Source organism: Cibotium barometz, chromosome 37 (assembly GCF_041138505.1).
Source record: "Cibotium barometz isolate CiBa-2024 chromosome 37, ASM4113850v1, whole genome shotgun sequence".
In the NCBI taxonomy this organism is placed as follows: Eukaryota; Viridiplantae; Streptophyta; class Polypodiopsida; order Cyatheales; family Cibotiaceae; genus Cibotium; species Cibotium barometz.
Window position 1 is genome coordinate 14,703,772 of NC_141082.1, and position 24,830 is coordinate 14,728,601.

General features: G+C 39.7%; 1 long non-coding RNA gene across 2 annotated transcripts in view; it reads left to right on the plus strand.

Moving 5' to 3' along the window:
- Positions 1-24,830, plus strand: part of LOC147616979 (uncharacterized) — a 129,517-nt gene that overhangs the window by 33,050 nt on the left and 71,637 nt on the right. Inside the window, exon 2 of one of the 2 annotated variants that reach the window (XR_015262316.1) lies at positions 22,382-22,456. The exons of the other annotated variant lie outside the window; for it this stretch is intronic. This is a non-coding gene — a long non-coding RNA (uncharacterized LOC147616979). The remainder of the gene's footprint in view (positions 1-22,381; positions 22,457-24,830) is intronic. 2 annotated transcript variants of the gene reach the window in all.

The window sequence follows — 24,830 nt, forward strand, 5'->3', positions numbered from 1 at the left end:
CAATTGAGTGCAATTGAGTCCAATTGAGCTCAATTGATATCAATTGACACCCAATTGATGTCAACTGAGCTCAATTGAGCTTAATTGATATCAATTGACACCCAATTGATGTCAACTGAGCTCAATTGAGCTTAATTGACATTAATTGTAATAAATTAACACCCAATTGAAGTCAATTGGGCTTAATTAATATCAATTAACATCCAATTATTATCAATTGAGTCCAATTCGACTCAATTGATACTTAGTTTACACCCAATTTATGCAAATTGGGTGTAAATTGGGCTCAATTGCGTCGAATTAGGCACAATTGACATCAATTGACACCCAATTAATATCAATTGAGTGTAAATCAAGTGTAATTGAGTCCAATTGGGCTCAATTGAGTGCAATGATGTCATGGACAATTGAGTCAATTGATGTAAGTATAGTTAGATTTAATTGGTGTGTCAATTGAACTTAAGGCCAGCAAATTATACAAAACTTTTTTTGTGCCAAGAATTTAGAACTTTTGATATCATAAATGAGTCCAAAAGGCCCAAAAATGGTAAGAATGACTGTGAACATGATTTTTTTATTTTTTTAATTTGTCCGCCGGGAAAATGGGTTTTCCCGGCGGGCCCGTCGGGAAATGTACATTTTCCCGACGGGATTACTGGCAGAGAAGGTTTTTGCAGGTCATAAAAAATGCCCGTGAATATACATTGTGATCACAAGAATTTTTATGTTAACAACAGGTTTTGTTAACGTGATCACGAAATTGTGAAGACGTTAATGAAATCCCTGACTGCAAGACATGTTACATCATCATGGGCATTCTCTAGCTTTTCTTGGGGACATGCTAATTGGTGATTATACAGAGCTCTCTTAATAACAGCACCACATCCATCATGTTCCCCCTTGCCATGGCTAGACCCAAAGAAATTCCACATCATGTTTACACCGGTCAAGGATTTAAACCTTGAAACAAAGTAGAATGCACGGGTTGATTTGAATTGAGAGAAAGCCCCGTCTAACAACACCCAATGTTCTTTTATATTTGCTTGTAAATGGGGATCATCGTTTTTTAGCCATTCCCAATGCAAAAGAAACGCATGTTGCACAAATAAGGTGTCGTGTTCCTTGTCATCTGAAATATAGAAATGGTATATGCATTGCACTCACCTAAACTCCTGTGAGTCGAGCAGATCGGCATTAGTCATAGAAGAATCAAGCACATGACTGTAGGTTATATGCACTAGAATTATTATTTGCTTGTTGTGCCAGTGAGCACTTTGGATCTCATCTTGTTCCAGAAATGAGTAATTTTCTGCAAAATCTATGACAGAGACAATAGTGTCATGTGGAAAATTGGCAAGGCACGTCTTGAATTACTTATATTTCTAGCTGGCTGTGAAATTGTGAAGCACATATTTTGGGATGGATGCAATCACGTGGTCTATAAGCTCCCTCGGTTGAGTGCTCTCATATGATAGTAGCCATCTCTTCTTCTTAGATCCTTCAACATTGCCCATTTCAAATCTCCTGCATTTTAGAGTAAGGCTTTCTTGGACCCTCATTTCATTTGGACAGACAACATACTGCTTCTTCACTCCACAGCATGCGCATGTATCTCCAATGCATTCAATGGAGTGCCACTAGGAGTTTGCAGGCTTTGGACAGAGCATTGGCTCCCACACAGACCTAAGGCTACCAAACTTGCTCTCACTTGATGAGGATCTAGGTGGCCTGCAAATTGAGCATTCATCTAGAGACATGAGCATCTATCTCCATGGAGCAATTTTCCAACATGACCATATCTCAAGTCATTCAAACCTTGCCGGGCCAGGTTAAAGTCTATGTGTGTTTTGCAACACAACACACATTCCTGTCTTTGAGTTTCTTCACATACCATGGCTTACAATGCTCAAAGCTCCTTTGCCTAATCAAAACGTCACATATATGTCACAAGAGGTGGAATACTTGGGTCACATTGTGAGTAATGATGGCATTAAGATGGATCCCAAGAAGGTACAATGTGTTAAAGAGTGGCCTACACCCACCAACACTACTCAACTAAGAGGATTTTTGGGACTATCATCCTTTTATAGGAGGTTCATACACCACTATGCTCACATGGCAGCCTTGCTTATTAGGCTTAAGAAGGAAGCATTTTTTTGGAATGTCGTGGCCGCTAAGAGCTTCAAAGAGTTAAAGGAAGCACTAATTTCATCTCCAATATTGGTTTGCCCTGATTTTTCTAAGCCTTTCACTATATGGGCTGATGCAAGTGGAAGAGGAATTAGTGCCGTGTTATATTAAGAGCATGGAGTGATTTCTTATGAGATTAGAAAGCTCACCGAGAAGGAGAGGGAGTTTCATGCTTCATGTTTATGATCAAGAAATGTTGGGCCATTTTGCATGCCGTGAAGAAGTGGCATCACTATTTGTATGTACAAAACCTTTCTCCAAAGCAAAAGAGATGGCTTCCTACCTTGCAAAACTATGATTTCGAGATCTCTTATACAGGGCAGGAAAGAATAATATGGTGGCAGATACACTTTCTAGGATGTGGGCTTTCACTATACATGCCATTTCAAAAGTGCATCATGATTGGATTCATGAGATACAAGAGGAGTATTTGGTGGATGACATGGCTGGTCCAATGTTTCAAAAATTATATAGTGAGGATTATGTGATGAATATCCAAATTTTGAGGTGCGCAATGGGTTGCTTTGGTACAAGGGAAAGTTCTATTTGGTATCTCATTCTTCCTTCAAGCTGAAAATCCTACAAGAGATGCACTCTTTACCCATGCAGGTCATTTGGGATTGTTCAAGACCTATGATAAGATACGCAAGAGTTTCTTTTGGAAAGATTTTTGGAAGGATGTGCATGACTATGTGTAAAAGTGTTTACCTTGCCAACAAAACAAGGATCCCAACCAATTGCCAAGAGGATTGTTGCAACCATTGCCTATTCTGAAAGGAAAGTGGACACACATAGCCATGGATTTCATTACCGCGCTTCCCACTACTAACAAAGGGTGGAATAGCATCTATGTGTGGTAGTGGATAGATTGACAAAAGCAGTTCATTTCATACCCACAAAGGTTCAATATACAGCTTCTATGGTGGCTCAACAATTTATGGAGCATGTGTTTAGGTTGCATGGAATTCCTAAGCAAGTAAGTGTTAGGGATCTCAAGTTCATGAGCCATTTTTGGAAGAGTGTCCATGGGGACTACACTCACTCCAAGTATAACCTATCATCCACCACCACAAACTGATGGCCAAACCGAGAGGTTGAACAAGTGGCTCAAAATCTATTTGAGACACCGTTGTTATGACACCCAAGCTTCATAGGATATATGGCTACACATAGCTGAATTTTGTCACAACACCTATCACAAGTGGTAAGTGATAGGGATCTCAAGTTCATGAGCCATTTTTGGAAGAGTGTCTTTGATTCCATGGGGACTACACTCACCCCAAGTATAACCTATCATCCACCACAAACGGATGGCCAAACCGAGAGGTTGAACAAGTGGCTCAAAATCTATTTGAGACACAATTGTTATGACACCCAAGCTTCATAGGATATATGGCTACACATAGCTGAATTTTGTCACAACACCTATCACATGAGTATTGGCATGTCTCTATTTAAAGCCATGTATGGGTATAAGGTGCATATACCTTCTATTGCGTAAGCCTCAATTAGTTATTACCAGTGATCAATAGATGACGGCATTACATTAATAATCTTACCAAAACTCCGTAGAGGACTACAAACTGCGTCGAGCAGTCTATAGCAGCGCACATTATTCCCAGCATCATGGTGACCAGATGGCTGTTCCTTGAAATATACCAAACGAAACACAGAACCACCACCACAAGCAGGAGGAGTAAAAGAGCACCGCAGACCTCCAAGATCATTTTTCGCTGCAACCAGAATAATAATACATTGCATTATAACAAATGACATCAAACAAAACGCCCATCCCCCCCACACACAAGGAGGAGGGGGAAATCGTATGCATAATACTCTTTCTTTCAAGTATAATGTCAAGCACACATACACTCTATGTTGCATTTATCTAGCTCAACTAGTGTGGATATGAATAATACACCTGGATAATAGCTTTGCGCTTATGCCCCCAGTGGCATTGGTGAGATTATAGTACTTGAAAATATCACCAACGTTGGTGATATTTTCAAGTACTTTTTCAACCACCGTGTGGTTCCGCATATCTCTATCTCTCTCGCGTGTTTCAACTTTTTCCTTATTAAGGCCCAAGATCACAACTTTCAACTTTCCCTTATTAAGCTAATTTAGGACCGCAACTAGTGCGGTGGTAGTACTAGGAAGTGTTTGGTCTCTCTTTTTAGAGGGATCTTAACCAGCATGGTGGTAGTATAGGAGAAGTGGTCACCAGCGCGGTGGTTTAACTAGCACGGTGATAGTATTGGATAAGTTATCACCAGTGCGGTGGTTGGTATCGGCAGACAAATCACACGATATTTAATTTAGGATGGTGGGTAGTCACCAATGCAGTGATATTTAATTTATCACTGCATTGGATAAGTTATCACCAGTGCGGTGGTTGGTATCGGCAGACAAATCACACGATATTTAATTAAGCTAATTTAGGACCATAACTAGCGCAGTGGTAGTACTAGGAAGTGGTTGGTCTCTCTTTTTAGGGATCTTAACCAATACGGTGGTAGTACAGGATAAGTGGTCACCAGTGTGGTGGTTTAACTAGCACGGTGGTAATATTGGATAAGTTATCACCAGCACGGTGGTTGGTATCGGTAGGCAAATCACACGATATGAGAGGGGTACCAGTGCGGTGGTTGGTTGTGCATGATAACCATAGCACGGTGGTAGTATTGGATAAGTAATCACCAGCGCAGTTGTTGGTATCGCATTAATCACACGATGTTTCATTTGTAAGAGATGAATGCCATAAAAACATTTTCTATTTTTTAGGATAAGTAGAATTCTTTTTCCTTAGTCTCCAATACAACCCATGATGTGCTTATGCATTTCCAAATCCATTTTGAACACAGTCCTGCCCTTCTTTCATCCAGGCACTTCTTGCAAATCCAACTTAATAGCTCTTACATGATGAGAGTACACAAATGTAGGCTTACTCTTATGTAACAGAGTGTAATTGTGGCCTCTCTTGGATGTTTTTTGGTACCAAATACCTCGAACTACTACATCCCAATTGACAAATGTTTGGCCCCAATCATCGTTAAATACTTCCTCAATCTTGTGCTTGGGTTTGGTACACTGCAACACAAAGTATGGGTCGTCTTCCTCATTTTCCCTAGAGGCAGCGGCGGATGATTGCAAAGTTATCCCCCTCTTCCAGAGCATCAGTGAGGTCAGCGAAGTCCTCTCCAATCAATGGTGCATCATCGTTTGTGACTCTGTCTTCATGCAGAGGAGAAACTTGAACTCGCACCTATGTCTTCACAGTTGTAATGTCCTCACAATTTTCATGATCCCCTGTGATGCACGCACTATAGAAACAAGAAAGTTTTCTTGTTTTGAGCAGGAGGTGGTTGTTTGAGAAGCCCCATATGTTATGCAAATTGCGAGTTCCTTTAATGGCCTCACAATCCAATCTATTTTTCCTTTGCACTTCGTTCACTTCCACTTCATGGAAGACTCTACGCACTACACTATTTTTCTGTATTTGTTTGTTGTATGTTGATTGCACCCCTGTGGAGAGGTTGAGTGCAAGCCATGTTACATCATCATGGGCATTCTCTAGCTTTTCTTGGGGACATGCTAATTGGTGATTATACAGAGCTCTCTTAATAACAGCACCACATCCATCAAGCTTGGTGGTATGTTGCATGATGTTCCTACCACCGGGCTGGTTGGGCTGGTTTAGGATAATCACTTTAGAATTTAAACAATTTGTAGAGAATCACAGACAACCACCTGATTAGGACAGCCACTGACCTGCGTTGTGTCAAGAAAGTGTATGATTTACTCCTCAAACTGCTTACGTCCCATTCGCCTTTTGTAAATGTCCTTCTTGTTTGGAGAAACTCTCGTGTTCTCGTGCCAGAACGATGTCACTCTAGCAATGAGTTCTGCAGTCAGGCTGTCTTTCCTTTTCTTGCGTTCTATTGAAGCCCACAGACTTTTCGATTCTGGATCATCCTACATTACTTTTACTCTGTGTGGAGCTGCTGCTAGAGAAACGTTGGACCTTCTCATTGACAACATCTTCGATGTTGTGCATCCAAGTTGTTTCTTCTTTATTTTAGGGGATACCAGCATAGCTAATGTCGCCCTCTTTGTAGCTAGTTGATCTAAGTTGTGCACCCCTTTCACTTTCTGTAGGCCATCTCTCTGGTTAGAAAGCAATGTCTCTTGTGTGTGCATCTCCTGAGAGGAGGTGTTGGCAGGGTTGTCACTCTATGAATTTTAGGGTTCAAGGTAAAGCTTCTAATGACACGAGACTTGTACTTGTCTGAATGGCCTAATGTTGCTGTCCTCGTGAATTCTCCCACCAATCGATTGGCCACAGCTCGTGTTCTTTTCTCTGATGGCAATGTTCGAATGCGTCCATCTACAACCGCTTCCTGTTGGCTGCTCTGCAAGGAGTCTTATGTCTTCTTGTTGTTTCTCCCTCTGCATACATTGCAAAAGTGTCTTGCGTTGCCACTTTGAGCTCGTTTCCTCGTTCGTGCCATTTCTTTCATCGTCCTGCAATCTGCTCCTTGTGCCTTGACCAAGCTTTTTAGCATTCCTATCTCGTCACCTTTGTCTGGTTCTCTTGTAAGCCATGAAGAGCTGCATTTTGCCATTGCCATGGAGATGATCAAACAGAGATCATCTAGCTTAAGAGGCAAGCAAAGCAAAGAAGATTGAGACCACCGAGCTGGTGAGGCCAGCAAAGCAAAGTGATCAGATAGAGACCATCGAGCTCGTCAGGTGAGCAAAGCAAAGAAGACAACTTACTAGGGTAAAGAAGACAATGCCACACCAAATCATGCAGCTTGTAGGGTGCAGGATGAGCTGCATCTTGCCATTTTTCCATGGAGACGATATCAGACAAAGACCAGCTAGCTGGTGAGGCAAGTAAAGAAAAGAATATGTCTTACAGAGGAAAGAAAAGAAGACAAAGAAAACAAACACAATACCTTGGAACGTAGGATGTGGCAGGTTCTGACACAGTGTGGTAGGTTATGTACTTTATTCAAAACATTCGCTAGAGCGGGAGACCTGAAAATTCAAAAGTTTATGGGGTATTGAACCTACAATGGTTTCCCCCCTCTGGCGATACATGATGTCAGCAAAATCTTACCCCCAACCAAGCAAGTGGAATGTGGCCTAAAATGCTTCAAAACACCAATGGGACAAAGGGCACGCTATCGGATTTGATGGTGTGCAATGTGAAATGTAATGACCCTTGACATGCTTATGAGTCATATAGCAAGGAACTGCAGGGAAAAAGAAGCAATGAAAATTTGTAAATAGTGTTGGATTTATTATTAAAGATCTTTGCACATGCAAAAATTGAACATTTTCAATTTCTTCCATTTTAGGGGGGTGAATCAAGATACCGATATCACCAACTATCAGTGTTTTAACACCACCATGCACTAGTCCCACTAGTGTGGATTCCATTTTTCAATCCGTTTAAGTTTTCAACAAACCAAAAAAAAGTTATGGAGCGTGCCCTCAAATGGGTATGTAAAATTTTAGCACAACATTGGAGGTCCCTTAAGCCATACCAGATGTTCTCAATTGGATGTGTCCTATGGTTGAGGAGAAGCTCACGTAGTGTACTTTAGAATGATTACTTGGTTGCATGTATGTGCAGAATAAATTTTTGATGTTTTTGCATAAAGTGTTATAACATATGCTATTTAGAACACATGCCTCACATGCCACATCGAGCTTGTAACAATTTAATGGATCAGGTTATAAATTTTACTTCTATGTTTTTTTGGTCTCATATTGAAGATTGGAATGTGTACTACTGCTTGGATACCAAGTTTGTCAAATTCCATTGAGCAATGCATAAGTTATGGGTCGGGCAAGTTACCTATATACAAAAAATGCCCTGAACCTCACCAAAAATGGCTACACCCAAGCATACATTGACCCAGCTGGCGCTATAACTATGCGAGTCTCTAGTAATCCAAAATGGCTGTCACATAGCCTGTCATCCCAGTGGCCACATATCACCCATAATCTTACCAACCATGCCAGTGGTGTAGATAAGTAAGCTATCTCAATGTCCGTCGTAGCACTAGCTGAGCTCGATATCTCAACATTTAATACATGCTTGTGAGTGTGTGTGAGTGATTTGAGGTGAGAGGAGGGAGTAGATCTCATAGTGTAATGTGATGGCATGACAACGCTTGCGAGAGAATGTGAATGGTAAGCTACCCATGGCGGTGTTGAGCTTGGAGACCTTAAGGGTTATGAGCTTGGTCGCCATTGGAAAGATTCCCCACAGCATGTCAAGGTGGTTCCCTTGAAGCTATCTCTTAGCCTTAACTTTTTTAGTACCATTTTGTTGGGGAGCCATGCCTTGGCTTTACATAAATGTTTTTCTCTAATATAGGGTTTACCCATTGCTCACACTCTTGAATAGTGGAGTGGTGATGAATCAGAGTGTGATTTGATGGTGTTATGGCTACCACACCTCCCAAGAGAGACCTCCACATAATTGTAATTGGGAGAAGCAATAGACAATAACAATCATTGGGTACTTACCAATGCTTCGAGCTCACATCCCTTCAGGCTCCCCAAACTCGTTTTAGAAGCTCCACTCCTCGGATCTCCACCTCCACGCTATCATCGCGTAGTCGCTTGCACCACAATGCAAGGCAATCTACCTCTCACTCCCCCCCCATACACATGCAGAGAAGAGGAATATGCACTAGAGCACACTCCCACTCTCTCTCTCTCTCTCTCACAAGACAAATCAAGAGCTCTCATAGCACAAAGGGGATTGTGTTCTTTCATTATGAGAAACTGCCTTTTATACATCTGGCCCTTATTCACACTTGGGCACCCAAAACTTACTAACTAAGGCCTTGGGTGGCCAATATCTCAAAATGTACAACTTTTATAGTGCCTTTACATAACACTCATTAATGTCCTCAATTGGAGAAGCATCTTTGTTAATCCGAAATGGGATTAACATCCCCCTACTTGATGTAGGTTCTGTCTAACATCCCCCCTACTTGATGTAGGTTTTGTCTAACCTTTACCTAGGTCGAAACACCTGGTCGTCACCAAACTCGTGCCTTTAGAAATTTTGACGGGATTGAAGCTTTTAATTGGAATGATGAGTGGGATGTCCAGAACCTAGTGTTTACAATGTCTTCAAATGTGATATACATGTAACCTAGAAGACACCTTAGGCGATGATAATAAAGCATCATGCCACTTTTAGTTGGGCCTCTATTCATGTCAAAACAAATTTGCTCTGTCTCATATCCATCATGCCTTTCCTTTGGTTGATCAATGAGAATACCACAATTAACTTCGGTAACTAACAATATCTAGATCTGGAATTCGGCACAATGCTCGTATCCATGTGAGCAATTTCTATTGGCTTGTGAATCCCAGAATGTGGATGGCAAGAAGTGAGGAAAGTTGTAACAGACATGAGAGAGTCTCGTTGCTTTGCTTCATGGAATTGGAGTGGAGTGAGTCTCTTTTGATTGGCATGAATAAAGGATCCACTCATTGTGCTAGTGGCGGGGAGCATTGCTACTAAAAATTGTATTCTGGGACCGTTAGATATTCCTTGCGTGTGCCAATTTGGCTCTATGCTAAAATCAACTAGGCGGGGGTTGGTATCACCTATTTGAATTATTGTATAGCCTCCCCTTGTATGTACTGGGTCCACATTGTATTGAAAGTTATCTTTTGCTTGCCTTCGGGCACTAAAGACACCCTTTTGTAGCTTAAAATCCATCTAAGAAGCTGTAAGCTTCTTCACCAACTACTCTTTCCAAAACATGTTCCATATAAGGCAATGGGTAATGGCCTTTCTAGTAGCCGCATTGGCCTTTTTGAGATCAACACAGACCCTAAGTTTCCCATTCTTCTTTGGCACTTACAATTGGTGATAAACCAATCCGTATGTTCTATCTTATAGATGAAGTCTATAGAGCAATGAGTTTATCAATTTTCTCCTTTATAATTGCTGCATATTTAAGAATCATCTAGTATGGTTTTTGTTTGGTTGGTCTTGATCCGCTGTCCATGATTGGGATCATGTGTTGCACCACTTCAGGTGGTACACCCTTCATCTCTTTGTATTTCCAAGAGAAATAATCCTTAAACTCCTTAAGGAGAGCAACAAGATCCTTTTCTTCAACCAGAGGCAAGTCCTTAGCGATATAAACAGGTTTGGTTTCCTCTTCTGGTTCTCGAATATCAACTTCCTTGACTTCGGCTATGGGCCATCGTTCGATGTGGATTTCTTAACCCTTTTTGCCATCAATCGGACCACTTTTCGTTCGTCAATTGTGTATGTTTTGAAATGGTCCGACATTTGAAGTGGGTCTCGTTGATCCTCATCCTTACTTTTTGTTTTAGCCATCACCTTCTTAGCCTCGTGATCGGCTTTTGCCAAATCTTTGTTTCATTTTCAACGCCCAACTTTTGTAAGCTTAGGCGTTTCTGGTTCTCGAAGGGTGACTTTCTCCCTATGTTTCCCTTCAAGGGATATCCTTAGTAGCTTTGAGATATTTCAGCTATTGGGCATCCATGGGGTTTCTCCGTAGTAGGGCATTTCATCGAGCGATATACCATTTCTGCTTTTGCCATCTTCTATAGCGTTGGGCATTGGTACGGCCTTGTGATCTTCTCCCCTCTATGCTTGAAGTTTCCTCATTTTATTCCTCTTCAATGGGTTTCCAATTGACCATATAGACAGAGGTAGTGGGGATAGTCCTAGATTCAACATATTGGGTTCCTCGGGGTCGCATCACATCTATGGTGGGCTAGCACATGTATCTAGTTTTCACTGAAATCTAGAGGAGGAAGTGATGCATACATTTCCACTTCCTCTTCCTCTTTTGGAAATTTCACTATGGGCTGACATACTTGTATGGATGTGGTTCGCTCGATTGTGTGACCGAATCATTACCAAACAATTACCCTTCCATGGGGTGTGCTTTCCATGTTCACAGATCTATCTTTAGGATTTGTGAGTCCCTTTGATCATACACGTGGTCTAATGCCCAATCACCAATTTGGATTCCCTCATAAAGGGTCTCCCCAAAATTATGTCATATGAGTCTGGTTGGCATGGAAAATCCATTACCACAAATGTATGACGGTAGCGGAACGTAAAGAGTTTAAGTCATACGTTCTCTAAAAGCCCCATGGGTCTTGAAGATGTTCCGTTTGCCATTTTAATGATAAGATTTTCTCTTTTCAAATCAAGTTTCCCCCAATTTTCCCAACATCATTTTGTGATGATGATGACTTCCGCCCCACCATCCAAGATAGCCAATGCTTAATATCCATTAGATGAATTGGGATAGTAGCATTAGATTGTCACTTTCATAATAATGTCCCAATTGATTAATCGATATTTTGACGAATCTAGGCGTTCTTTCCCTTGCGTGTTTTAAGTTTCTTTTTGCTAGAGGTGACTGAATCTTCTCTGCGCAACGGCTACTAGCTTTAGTCCACCCTCTACCCATTCTTTTATGTCTTCCCACAATGTTGGTGAACTACATAGCAATTGTCCCAAAGGCATTTGTACGGAAGTGGACAATACAGTTGTTTGCGAGACTACCTATGTCTCTAGGCTCTTTGGCAAGTGAAGGCTCCTTCCATGCATGTGTCTCATATCCATTCCTAGGGAATGAATGAATGGACACATCCTACTGAACTTCCTTTAACATTCTAGACATAAGGTTTCCTTGATATCCCTCTTCCGACTCTTCTAGAATTGGAGTAGATACATCCAATTCTCTTTCCCTTGATGGTTCGTTCCTTGGATACATTGTGTCCCTAGCCCCCGATCAGCTCATAATTTGGCTTTGTGGAGTCACTGACTCTCTTCTAATAGGGCCCTAGCTTCTTCAAGCTTTCTTATCTCCTCTTAAGCATTTGGGTATTCACCAATTTCCTTATGGGTTGCTAGTTTTTCTTCTTGCACCTCCTGGTCAAGCTCATTTCATTTTTGTGCTTAATCACTTTCTTCTCTTGATTGAGTGGATCCAGTGTTGATAGTATCTTCTTCAGATCCGTCCTGAATTGTGATCCCGGTGTCACCTTTACCCACTATTTTTACCCTTATTCTCCTACTAGTTCTAGAAGTGGTGGCATATGTTGGGTCTTCCCTTTGTCCCCTAGTTGGGCTTGGGCTCGTGTTAGGACATTCAGTGGCATGATATTTCTAGGTTGCACACTTATGGTCACGATAGTGGCCTGGTTGGAAGTGGAAGTAAAACCACTTGTGCGGTATGGGAAATCTTTGATCAAATGGTCATTCCCACATTTAGTATAAGTAAGTACTGGCATGTCATTAGGTGGTACAGTTACTTGTTGAGCTTGATGCGTATGAACAACATTCTTGTTAGGACATTGAGCTATTCGATGAGGTCCATCGCAACTAAAATATTATAATGGCCCCCTCCTCATTTTTGCATTTATGTTCTTACTTTTCCATTGTACTATGTTTGAAACATAGGCACTCGCATGTTATTCTATAAGACATCAAATTTTGGTGCAATCTCCACAGCTTCCTCATAGTAATGACCATTGATTTCTACCTCATGCACCATTTCAACTTCCTCTCATGTGGTTGATGGCTCCTCAATCAACACTTGGTTGATTTTAGCATGTGGTAGTTGTGGTGGTTAAATGGGTGGCAGGAGAGGTGAAGTGTCCTATATTCAAAACATCCCCCTAGGTAAATAGGATGGGTTTGGTTGCCCTACAGCTGCACTGATTTGCATGGGTGGTGCTGGTAAAGCTAGTGGTGCTCTGGTGCTGACAGCTGTGTGCTACGGTTTGGAACCTCGGATACCTGTACATGGAGGTGTCATGATTCCCTAATTTTATACAATGAGCATAATAGAGTAATGGCCTTACACTTAACTGTGGGTATTTAGAGTAGTGTGATTCAATCTACACATAGAACACCAAACCAAATCCCTACTATGAGGGTACATATGGCTATGCCCATGCCCTACTGCTTCTCTTCCCTCCTTCACCTTTAATTTGTCCAGTATGGCATTACTAAGTTCGGCCACCACAGTCATATTCCCGACCTACTTGCTCCGAGTTCCTGCATCTTTGTGACTCGAAACTGCTGATACCTTAACATCTTAAAGTTGTGGAAATTCCAACATATTATCTTCATATTCGATTGCCAACTTACAACATGCATCTAGAGTAGCTGGTCGGGCTAGTATTAGATAATCATGCATTTTGTGATCTCGGACTCCTCTCCAAAAGCAAGGCAATAACTAATCATCAGTTAACCTCTCTCATAGTTTACACCTTGAATTCAGTGCTTTAGCCGAGACACATAGTCTTGCATAGACTCAATTTTTGAGTCTGTTTGATGTTATGTAGTTGTGCCACAAGACTCCATCTGTTACCACTTCAGAAAAAGCTTGGCACAAACACATTCTTGAGCCAAGTGAAATTGATCTTATCTTTTGGCTTGAGAGTTTGAAACCATTAATGAGCCTTTCCTTCTAGGGTTAATGAGAAGGCATGAATCATGGTCACATCGCTAAGTGGCCCGCAAGTTTCACATGTGGACTCAAAGATCTCAACATGTTGGATCAGGTCCCCATCCCGAGAGAACTTTTGTATGAGCTTTGAAATGATGTGTGGCTTCATTTGGGATGGTCTGGATTCTAGACCAGTGCGTAGTTTCTTGACCATTCCTTGACCCATTTTCGTAGCCATATTCAACAAATCTTTCCTTGTTGCTACATTAAGATCCACATTTGGATCTGCCCTTGGTCTTTGAGGAGGTACTCCCCCTACCTAGACCTCGTCCTCTTTCAACATTGGCTCTTCGAGGCATTTCTAGTCTATAGGTTGGTCCGGCCACTTCATTTTGGTCTGGCTCATTATTAGCAACCTCCATCTGCCTTTATAGAATCAAGAGCTCCATGTCCTGTAAGAATGTCGGATGATTGATCATTTTCCCAATGCCCTTCTTGGTGTACAGGCGGTCTTCTACTTCACCAATTTCCCTCAGTAGGTTATCTCCTTTGTCCTGGGTCTCAAAATTTGGAATGTCTCCCTTAGTCTTGCCCATAACTATCTCGGGTTCCTTACTATGTGATTGAAATACATTCACATGTTCCATTTCCTATTGTTCGACCCTAACCCTCCGAGTATCAAGATCTTGTTTCCTTAAACTCAATTCTCGTAGTTGCCACTCTACTTTAAGCCTTTTCAAATCTAATTCCACTTCCTTTGAGGTTGGGAAGAATACTTGACATGTTCTAGCTGCGCTTTCCCAGTCTCTTCTCATTTTAGGGGTGCCAGTATTAGATAGCCTAGAGCTTGAAGGTTGGGTCGGTAATTCTTGCCTTGGACCCAGTCTGGCGCTGATTGACAGGCCTGTTATATGTACATTATGTGTGCTATGTTATATACACATTATGTGTGCATATACTAGGAGGCTAACCCACATTAGGCTTGTGAGCATGGGAGCATGGGAACAAGCTCTAGTGGATCATGGGTTAGGACTAACCTTAAGGTTTAAGGTTAGGGTCAAGCATCCAAGGGTCACACATGAGGAATGGAAAGTCAAGAGTCACTTGAGGGCCCTCCTATATAATAGGGGCATGGGGCACACTCAAGGGGGCTTGGAAGCTTGGAGGCTTGGAGGCTTATGCTATGGTCTCTTGTGTAGAGGTCCATATCTACTCACCTACCATTTCACACTATAGCTATATGCTATTGGATTGTGTTATACCTCTTGATGGTATGGGACATCAAGGTAGAGGTATGATGTATTTCATTTATGATTCATGTGTGCATCCCTTGGGCTCGGGGGTGGTTGGGTGGTTGAGTTTATGCCTGATTTATGCATGTTTTATGCATAACAATTATCTAGAGAGATCTTAGGGTTTTAACAGTGGTATCAGAGCAATCTCTATTTAATTGTTGATTTTTTTTAGTAAATTTTAATATTTACTAATAAAATGTTATCTTTTGTTGATTTGTGTTGATGAATTGCACGTGGATCATCGATATGGTGATTGGAACGTGTGTAACTACAATTCAATGGACGAATCGACGTTGCGGGGGAATACCGTGAGTTAATGCTATTTTTCCCTATTTTTTATGGTTAAAATCAAGCATTAATGGAATTTTTTACAAAAATACCATATGGTTTATGGTGGATATTTTTGTAGGATGGATTCTCTGAATTTCTAGAATTTTTAGAAATTTTTCCTAATTTTTTAGGATTTTTTTGAGCATTTTTATGATTAAAAATGTATTTTTATACATTTTTTGCGAGTTTTTTCCGCGGGAATGCGATCAAATTTCTGTCAATTTCTACTGAAATTCAGTAGGGGACAGCGTGTTGATGCATGAGATGCTCTCCCGTGTGCGTGGGACTCTCTCCGCCTCTCAAATCTGATTTTTCTTTCTCTTTTCCGGGTGAAAATTCTATTAAAAATGAATTTTTTAAACATTAATCATAATTAATGTTAATTATGATTAAGGATTTAATTAAAAAAGCTTAATTAATCATTAAGCTAATCTCTGATTAGCAGAGAAGGGAGAGGAAAGAGAATGGAAGAGATTGGAGGAGAGGAGGAAAGGGAGGAGAGAGGGGAGAAGAGAGAAATTATACTCTCTATCTCTCTCTCTCTCATGCGCAGGCGACGGGAGGGGGGGGCTGCGCTGCAGCCGGCGAAAAAAATCGCCCCCCCCCCCCCCCCCCCTAAAAAAATCAAAAGGCATAAAGCCTTAATGCTTATTTTATATATATTTTTTTCATTTTTTAAAAAAATGAGTTTTTTATTTAAAAAAAAAGCTTTTGAATATATTTCAGAAAAAAGCTTGGAAAAAGCCTGAAAATTACAGAAAAATTTGGGATTTGAGGAAAAAAATCCATGAAAATTCCTGGAAATTTTTTATTGAAAAATTTTGGCTTTTCATCTTCCGGAAAACCTTTGGCTTTCCGTTTTCCCGAAACCTTTTGGCTTTCCGAATTCCGGAAAAACTTTTGACCTTCCGTATTCCGGAAACCTTTGACCTTTCACATTCCGATTTTTTTTGTCTTTTCATTTTCCCAAAACTTTTGGCTTTCCGTATTCCGGGAAAACCGTTGGAATTCCGAAATTTTTTGACCGTTCGTATTCTAAATGCGTTCGGGGTTGATTAAAAATTTCAAAAAATTCCTGAAAATTAGTGGAAAATTAGACAAAGGTTATTTTAAATTTTGGAAAAATGTGGGGTTGGTGTTTGGCACGTGGTGTGTCCATTCGGGCGCCCGTGACCATTCAAATTCCTTTAAAAATATATTTTTTGAACCAGAAAATTAGAAAAATCCATTAAAATTAAAAATTTTCATTGGATTTGAGAATTGTCGGGCGAAATTAGAAATTTCGTGAACGATGGGATTCTCAGGGAAAATTAGGAAATTTCTAGAAATTATTTTTAGAAATCCTAAAAATTGGTATTTTTAAAATATCAATGGTATTTTGGCAAATTAAATTGCTAAAAATTTTCTGGAAAAATATAGGTTTGGAATGCCATGGGATAGGTTTGGTGGAATTCAAAATTATTATATTTTGAAGCCCTATAAATTTGGGAAAATTAGAAAAAAATCATGATAATTCTTTTTCTCGAGAATTTAATATTTTCGAGGGTTATTTAATGTTGAAGTACGTTTCCTCGTGCTGACATTAGATAGATGCGGGTTATTCCCACATTATTAATACGATTATACCTCGTATTAATGGATATTTATGTTTGGATTAATTCTAAACGATGTATTCATGATTTTTTGACCATTGTTTAGCCATTCTTTTTGGACATGTTCCTTAATTTCTTTGGCTATAATTTACGTTCAAAGTGTGTTTCACCTTTGACACTTTTCCATGATAATTTATTTTGCACTTTTTTAAGTGTGATTTGTGCTTAATTTATTAAGCCTAAGACAAACTCTATCATGGGTTAGTTGATCGGTTTATTTTGGTGGATTTTGGATGTTTTCCAAGTTTTATATGGACTCATCAGGTTTTGCATAGATCACTTGTGTCTAGGGGTTTTCTTATTGAGTGCTACACACATGTGTTTCACTTTCTTACTTTGGAGTTTTATTTGAACAACATAACGTTCATATACTCCGGATTGATGATGAGTTGGCCCACCAATTTAAATGCTTCTTTTGGCATGATTTATGTCCATTAGATGGTATGCATTGATTTTTATGATCAACTATGGTTTTTATGGATTTAAGGAGCTTCTATGCTTTTATCCATGGTGTTATAAGGATCTTTTGATCTTTTGAATATTTACATGTGCTTTGAAGGTAGCATTTGCCTTCGTTTTTTGCACGTAATTTTGGAGTATATTTCTTATACTCTTGTATATATTCCAACTCGGATACCTAGTTGCTTATATATCTAGGTGGAGTTATTTTTCTACCCTAACTTTATTGTGTTTTGGGTAGTTATCATTAGAAAGGCGCCAATAATTCAATTTCTTTTCTAATGATATACTCAGAAGGATTTATTCCTTGATGTAGTCTCAAGTATACAGAGACAGGTTTAGTATGTGAAAGTCTGGATAAGGCCATCTTATTCCTTTTATACAGGATTTTATTCATATTTTCCTAGACGGCATACTAGGGAGTTTCAAATTGTTAAGGTATGTATGGGTGGTATCATGGTGGTATGGGACGCTAGGGATCCCTCACATATATTATCTTATGGGATAATTTGGGCTCAAGATTGTTGCTTTGCTTACATCACTTAGCATGTTGACCTCAACATTCAAAGACAATCTTATTTTCTAAATTCACTAGAAGTTATAGTATGGGCATTCTCTAGATAAACTTCTTTTATCTATAACCTGCATGTTATAATGAGGGCAATCTCATCGGCATTTTCACTTGTTGAAATCTCTTTCTTTAGAGTTCAAACAAGTTTATCTTGTTGTGTTCGGATAAGGAAATTTGGATTCTTCCTTTGTTGGCATTTCTTTCTTTAGTTCCGTACTTTAGGTGATTTACACAATCAACCTGATAGGTTTACGGATGGACATATGTGACTCATCGAGACGTTGATGATTCTCTATGTTGATATGGATAACTCGAGACGTTGATTATTCCATATGCAGATGTGGATATGTCGGGGTGCCGATGAATCCCTGGTTTCTGCTGTTATAATGCCATGTTTTTCTACTTTATTCCGAATGGTTTACAACGAGGAAGTTACTTTGAATGTGAATTATTCTGATCATCCGCAGTAGTCTGATGGGCAAACAGAGTGTATGAATCAGATTATAGTGTATATGCTTTGTGCATATGTCTCTAGAAAATCATCATATTGGAAAATATCTTCCAATGATGGAATTTGCCTATAACAGTTCTAAATTTACGGCTATTATTTTAGTCCGTGCATACTTATGTATGGGTATCAACTCAGGGCACCTATTGATGTCAGTCTTAAGGACATCGAGCTTGATGCATCGAGGGATTTCTTGCGAGATATGTAGGAAATTCTGACCGAAGCTCGGGATTCTATCAGGAGTGCTCATGATAGGGCACGGTTTTATGCTGATAGGAGACGCTTATCTCGGTCTTTTGAACCAGGAGCGTTGGTTTATTTTAATGTTCTTAAAGATTTTCAGACTTTGTCAATGGGAAAATGCTCGAATTTATCTCCTAGATATTGTGGTCCATTTCGAGTTATATATCGGATTGGCACGGTTGCGTATGAACTAAGACTACCTCCAATTGTTAGGGTTCATCCAGTCTTTCATATCGATTGATTGAAAGGAAAACTGGGAGGTGAGGATAACAGAGTTACTCCTCAAGAACTCGTTGAAGTCGAAGATTTATCCTATGTTCCACATGAACCTGATAAGGTACTTGAATTCAGGGAAAGGAAACTTTGAAGTTGACTAATCCCTGAGGTTAAAATTAGGTGGAAAGATAGGGAAATTGAGAATTCGACTTGGGAGTCGGTTGAGATTGTTCAGCGCAGTTCTTCTTCTTTTCATTGCAAGAGTGCAATGTTTTGAGAGAGGGGAAGTATGTTATATGTACATTATGTGTGCTATGTTATATACACATTATGTGTGCATATACTAGGAGGCTAACCCACATTAGGCTTGTGAGCATGGGAGCATGGGAACAAGCTCTAGTGGATCATGGGTTAGGACTAACCTTAAGGTTTAAGGTTAGGGTCAGGCATCCAAGGGTCACACATGAGGAATGGAAAGTCAAGAGTCACTTGAGGGCCCTCCTATATAATAGGGGCATGGGGCACACTCAAGGGGGCTTGGAAGCTTGGAGGCTTGGAGGCTTATGCTATGGTCTCTTGTGTAGAGGTCCATATCTACTCACCTACCATTTCACACTATAGCTATATGCTATTGGATTGTGTTATACCTCTTGATGGTATGGGACATCAAGGTAGAGGTATGATGTATTTCATTTATGATTCATGTGTGCATCCCTTGGGCTCGGGGGTGGTTGGGTGGTTGAGTTTATGCCTGATTTATGCATGTTTTATGCATAATAATTATCTAGAGAGATCTTAGGGTTTTAACAAGGCCTATGCCTGTAGATTGTGCTTTCTCATCATTTTGCTAGTTTGGAGACCAAAAAATCATCGGGCTATATCAATGATACCACTAGATCTTGTAGGGGAGGGTGGTTTCTCCTCTTCTCTATACCCGGATAATCGTAGCCCTTCCCCATGGATTCTTCACTACTTGTCTCGACGGTGGTTAGATTCCTTGAGACACTCATTGAGTGATCACTAAGTGGCTTGAACCAACACTCTTTTGATAGGAAGATCCTAGGTGGTTCAATGCACTGTCATCGAGAATGAGGTCATCTCCGATTGAGCTTTTCGGACCTCAAGTGCATGTGAATGTGGTTTGATAAGCGAATTTGCTACCCCAAATGAATTTTGGTACGGTACAGTCGATTTGATTTTTCTTTGTTTTATGTGGCCATGAGACTATAGATAACCAACTGTTCACCTCGTGAGATGTCAAAGACTTGTTCACATCATGAAATGGTAAGTAGTTCATGTCATGAACTAATTTCTACACTCTCACGTGTTCAAAGTTATGAATCAATGTTACCTTGATCTAATTTTACTTGCCTCAATGTGCTCGATTAAAGCACTTCCTTACCCTAAATCTTACAATACTAGGTTCGTAAACTGAATTTGGTTATGTTGTGAAACTGTAGAAATAGTTCACATCGTGAATTGGTAAACCAGTCATGTCGTGAGATGTCAGAGACTTGTTCATGTTGTGAAATAGTAAGTAGTTCACGTCGTGAATCTATGTAGTTCACATCGTGAGACCCAATTGAGTCACACCGTGAGATGTTAGAGAGTTGTTCACGTCGTGAAACCTTCTCTGCTAGTTCATGAACTAACGTTTGTGGGACACGTTGTGTCAAAGATGTTAGGATAAGGTATCCTATTTTTAGTAAGGTAATCTTGTGATTTGGGGCGATTGCAGAAACAGTTTACGTTGTGAGATAATAGGAGGTATTTCACGTATGAAATTCCCACATCTACAGAGAGGAGTTTGGGTGCAAATTACCTATCCAGATGCTCCAAAATGATTGTGCTAGACATAAGGAACGTAATACGAGTTCAAAACATAACCAATGGCTCCTTATTTTTGTTATTTTTGTGGAATTTTTCCGAAGCAACAAAAACAGAGTATCACCGTGCTCATTCACGTTCAGACATTGGTGATACAAACATTAAATTGAAAGGAAAAAACGGTGTAGCTTTCCTTTAAGGTTACCTCAGTACTCACTCACACAACAAAAACAACCAATTTCTCACAAACCTTCACTTTCACTCAAACCTTATCCATTCATTCCATACACAGTGCACTACCTGAATGCAAAGGCAATGATGAAACTTGTGTAATGGGAGCTAAAACTCAAAGAGGATGGAAGAAACAAAGGTGTTTCCTTGGCAGCGGCACCAAAAATGTTATGGGCTACTACACCTCCAAGAAGGATCTCTATGCATTCACATTTGGAAGAAGAAATAGAACACAACTGTCCTAGGGAACTTACCAATGCTCCAAGCTTGTGTCCCTTGAGGTCTCCAAGCTCACTTGAGAAGCTCTAATCCTCCAAGCTTCACCTCGCTTCACCTCCACACTATCACCATAGAGTTGCTCACACCACCACACAAGGCAATCTCTCTCTCTCTCACTTCTCCACAAAACTATACAAGCATACAAGTATAGAGAAGGTACATGTGCTAGAGTGCTAGAGAAGGTACATGTGCTAGAGTGCTCTCTCTCACTCTCTCTCTCTCAAGAAAAAGCAAGAACTCTCATAGCACAAAGGGGGATTGTGTCAATTCATTATGACAAAATACCTTATATACAATTGGCCCTTATTCACACTTGGGCACCCAAAACTTACTGACTAAGGCCTTGGGTGGCCAATATCTTATAATGTTACAACTTTTATAGTGCCTTTGCATGACACTTATTAATGTCCTCAATTGGAGGAGCATAATTGTTAATCCTAACTGGGATTAACACTTGACACTTATTAATGTCCTCAATTGGAGGAGCATAATTGTTAATCCTAACTGGGATTAAACTCGTCCGCAAAATGATAGTGCACCTCAATGTTCTTATCCTCCTAAACAGAACACACTCGGTGACTAGCCAACTGTATGCTACCCATGTTGTCATAAATAAATGATAACTGTTGTATCCATGGGCTCACCCATATCAGGAAGTAGCTTTTGTAACCAAGCTACTTGTAGATATGGGTTCACCCATGTTTACAAGTAGCTTCTATAACCAACCTACCTCACATGCTGCCATAGCAATGTCCTTGTACTCAACCACATTGGCATGGACGTAGCTCGGTCACGTTGGCTAGGGTCCAAAATGATTAGATTAACAACAAATGACCTCAATAGCGTGTTTTCTTATATGAGATGGTGAGGTCCAGATAAACCACTCAGGTGTGCACCAAGTATCATTTCTAGAGTACATATACAATTCAATGTATGGATGGAGAGCTTTTAAATATAGTACTAACTACAGCTGCTGGTAGGTCCTCATACCAATCATCATCATGAAAGATAAAAGGAAACCGTTGTATAATTTTACACTTTTTGTTGGCATGAAGAGGTTATTAAAATCGTCCACCATGACCACTTTGCAGGTGATCTCAAAATGTTGGTAACTGTACTTCAATGCATCACCATGGCCTCAACACTTCTATGGGTGCTTTGCAATGGTAAGTGGCCTTAGTGTTTGTTCAACTATGAGCTCTTCTTTATCCAAATTGGTATTTAGTTCTAGATCCTTGTTGTTTACAAAAAGACGTCTAAAAGGTACCATACTAAGGTTGATTGTGTGAACCTTCTGATGGTGGCCTTGGTGAACTTGGAGTTTTATTTGTGAGGTATTTTTCCCCATGGATCCAAGGCTTAAAGTTTTGTAAGGTGCTCCCATTTGATGGATCTAGGACTTGAAGTTTTGTTTCACCTTTTTGAGGTGGAGGTGCTTCTCAACGGATCCAAATTGACTTCTAGATATTATTCAAAGCTCTAAGTATCACACTAGACCTTAGCGTCAAGTATCACTTGAATTCTGGTTGAGGGTTTTTACCCCTTAATAAACCAAATCCCTCTTTCATATGCATTGAATCTAGTATATTAATGACCTTAACCATGTAATGGGATGAAATCCTTGGGGGCAAAGTACCAAAATATTAGGAAAAATTTGGACTCAAATTGGGCCCTTTAAGGATTTGCACATATTCTCTCTCTACAAAAATGAGCTCAGTGTAAACATTTTACAAATCAACTTAGAAGTGAGCAGAGTTTTGATATTTGGAATCTACTCTTTGAGACCTTTCCAATGATATATAGCATGAAGAGAAATTTTACATATTCAAGAAGTCCCCAAATTTAGTGATGATGTAGCATGTAACGTGCCATGTCATCACCAAATTTGGTGACTTTTTGAATATGCAAAATTTCCTGTCATGCTATGTGTCATTAGAAAGCTCTCAAAGAGTAGATTCCAAATGTCCAAATTCCACTCACTTTTGAGTTGATTTTAAAAAGAATCACCATAAAGCCATTTTTATAGAGAGAGAATGTGTACAAATCCTTAAAAGGCCCAATTCAAGTCCAAATTTTTCCTCATGTTTTATTAACTGAATTGTTATTCTGAGTATATGAATATCTTTCTCTGGGATTGTAAGCACTAATTACATAAGCGACTACTTTGCTAAAAGCAGGGTTGGTATACATGACCTAAGGTAATAGGTTAGATATGCTTGTTAACTAAATTATTATTATGAGTATATAGATGTCTTTCACTAGGCTTGTAAGCACTAAATACATATATTCTGCTAAGGTGGGTTAGTATAAACAACCTAAGATAACATGTTAGATATGCTTGTTACTTTGTCTTCTAGTCCCCACATAGAAGATCTAGCACTAGATTTAAAGTGGGGTACAAACACCAAGATTCTACTTACCCTACTCCTATGTTTTCACTCTCATTCATGTCCCCACTAGCTACACTAATTTACAATAATGCCATCATCCTGGAGTCTTTTGGCACAAGTACTCATTAATTTTGGCATAAGTACTCACTAATGTTGTCAGGATAAGTATTCATCAATATTTATCAATGTCAAAAAAATCCATGAATTCCATTGACTTGGTAGCCTCGTTCTTCAACTAAGGTGAATTATGTGATGTGTAGACGTAAGCTAATAATGGGTTGGGCACTCTTTCCCTCCTTAGGATGTTTTATCCCTTGATCATGTTTAAACACCCTATGATTGACTATGTAAGCAACCTTATCATGTCACTTCATTCCATAGACTTGGTAGCCTCATTCTTAAACTAAGGTGAATTATGTACCCACCATTTATATGGTACTGATGTGTGGATGTAAGCTAATAATGGGTAGCACCCTTTTCACTGATGTGTGGATGTAAGCTAATAATGGGTAGCACCCTTTTCTCTCCTTAGGAGGTTTTCTCCATTGATCATGTGTACACACAACCTTATGAGTGAGTTTTTAAGTGACCTTATCATGACATGTCACTTGTACTCCACTCATTCTCATTAATCTACTTTAGGCGATGTGCTTCTTTGTATCTATGATTGCTTACTGGATCTATGTGTGTGTTGCCACCTTTGTCTCCACTCCAATGATTCATATCACAATAGGTTCTCTTGGAAAGTCACCTCTGTCATTTTCTCTCATCAATTACCTCCATGATCCTTTTTTGATTGTCTCAAATTGAGAAATCCTCTTAGGTGGAGAAGGTAAAGCCCCATAATGTGTTGTTAACAAAGTTAATAGTTAACGAAGTTAACACAATTTTGGGGCCATTTTTTTAATGCGTTTTTGGAGCCCGTTTGCATGTTGTAAGGTTGTGTAGGTCTACATTCTGGGGGAGTATTAGTTCAAACTACCTTTGTTCATTTATATATTTTTTGCATTGGAGCAGTATAAATTTTATATGCTGACAATGTGTATATGCCATAAGTGTTACACGATTTTCGTTCATCATTCTCTCTATTGTCGTAAACATTGCATCTTTGAGCTGATCATCAATAGCATTGTCATCATTGTCATTGGCC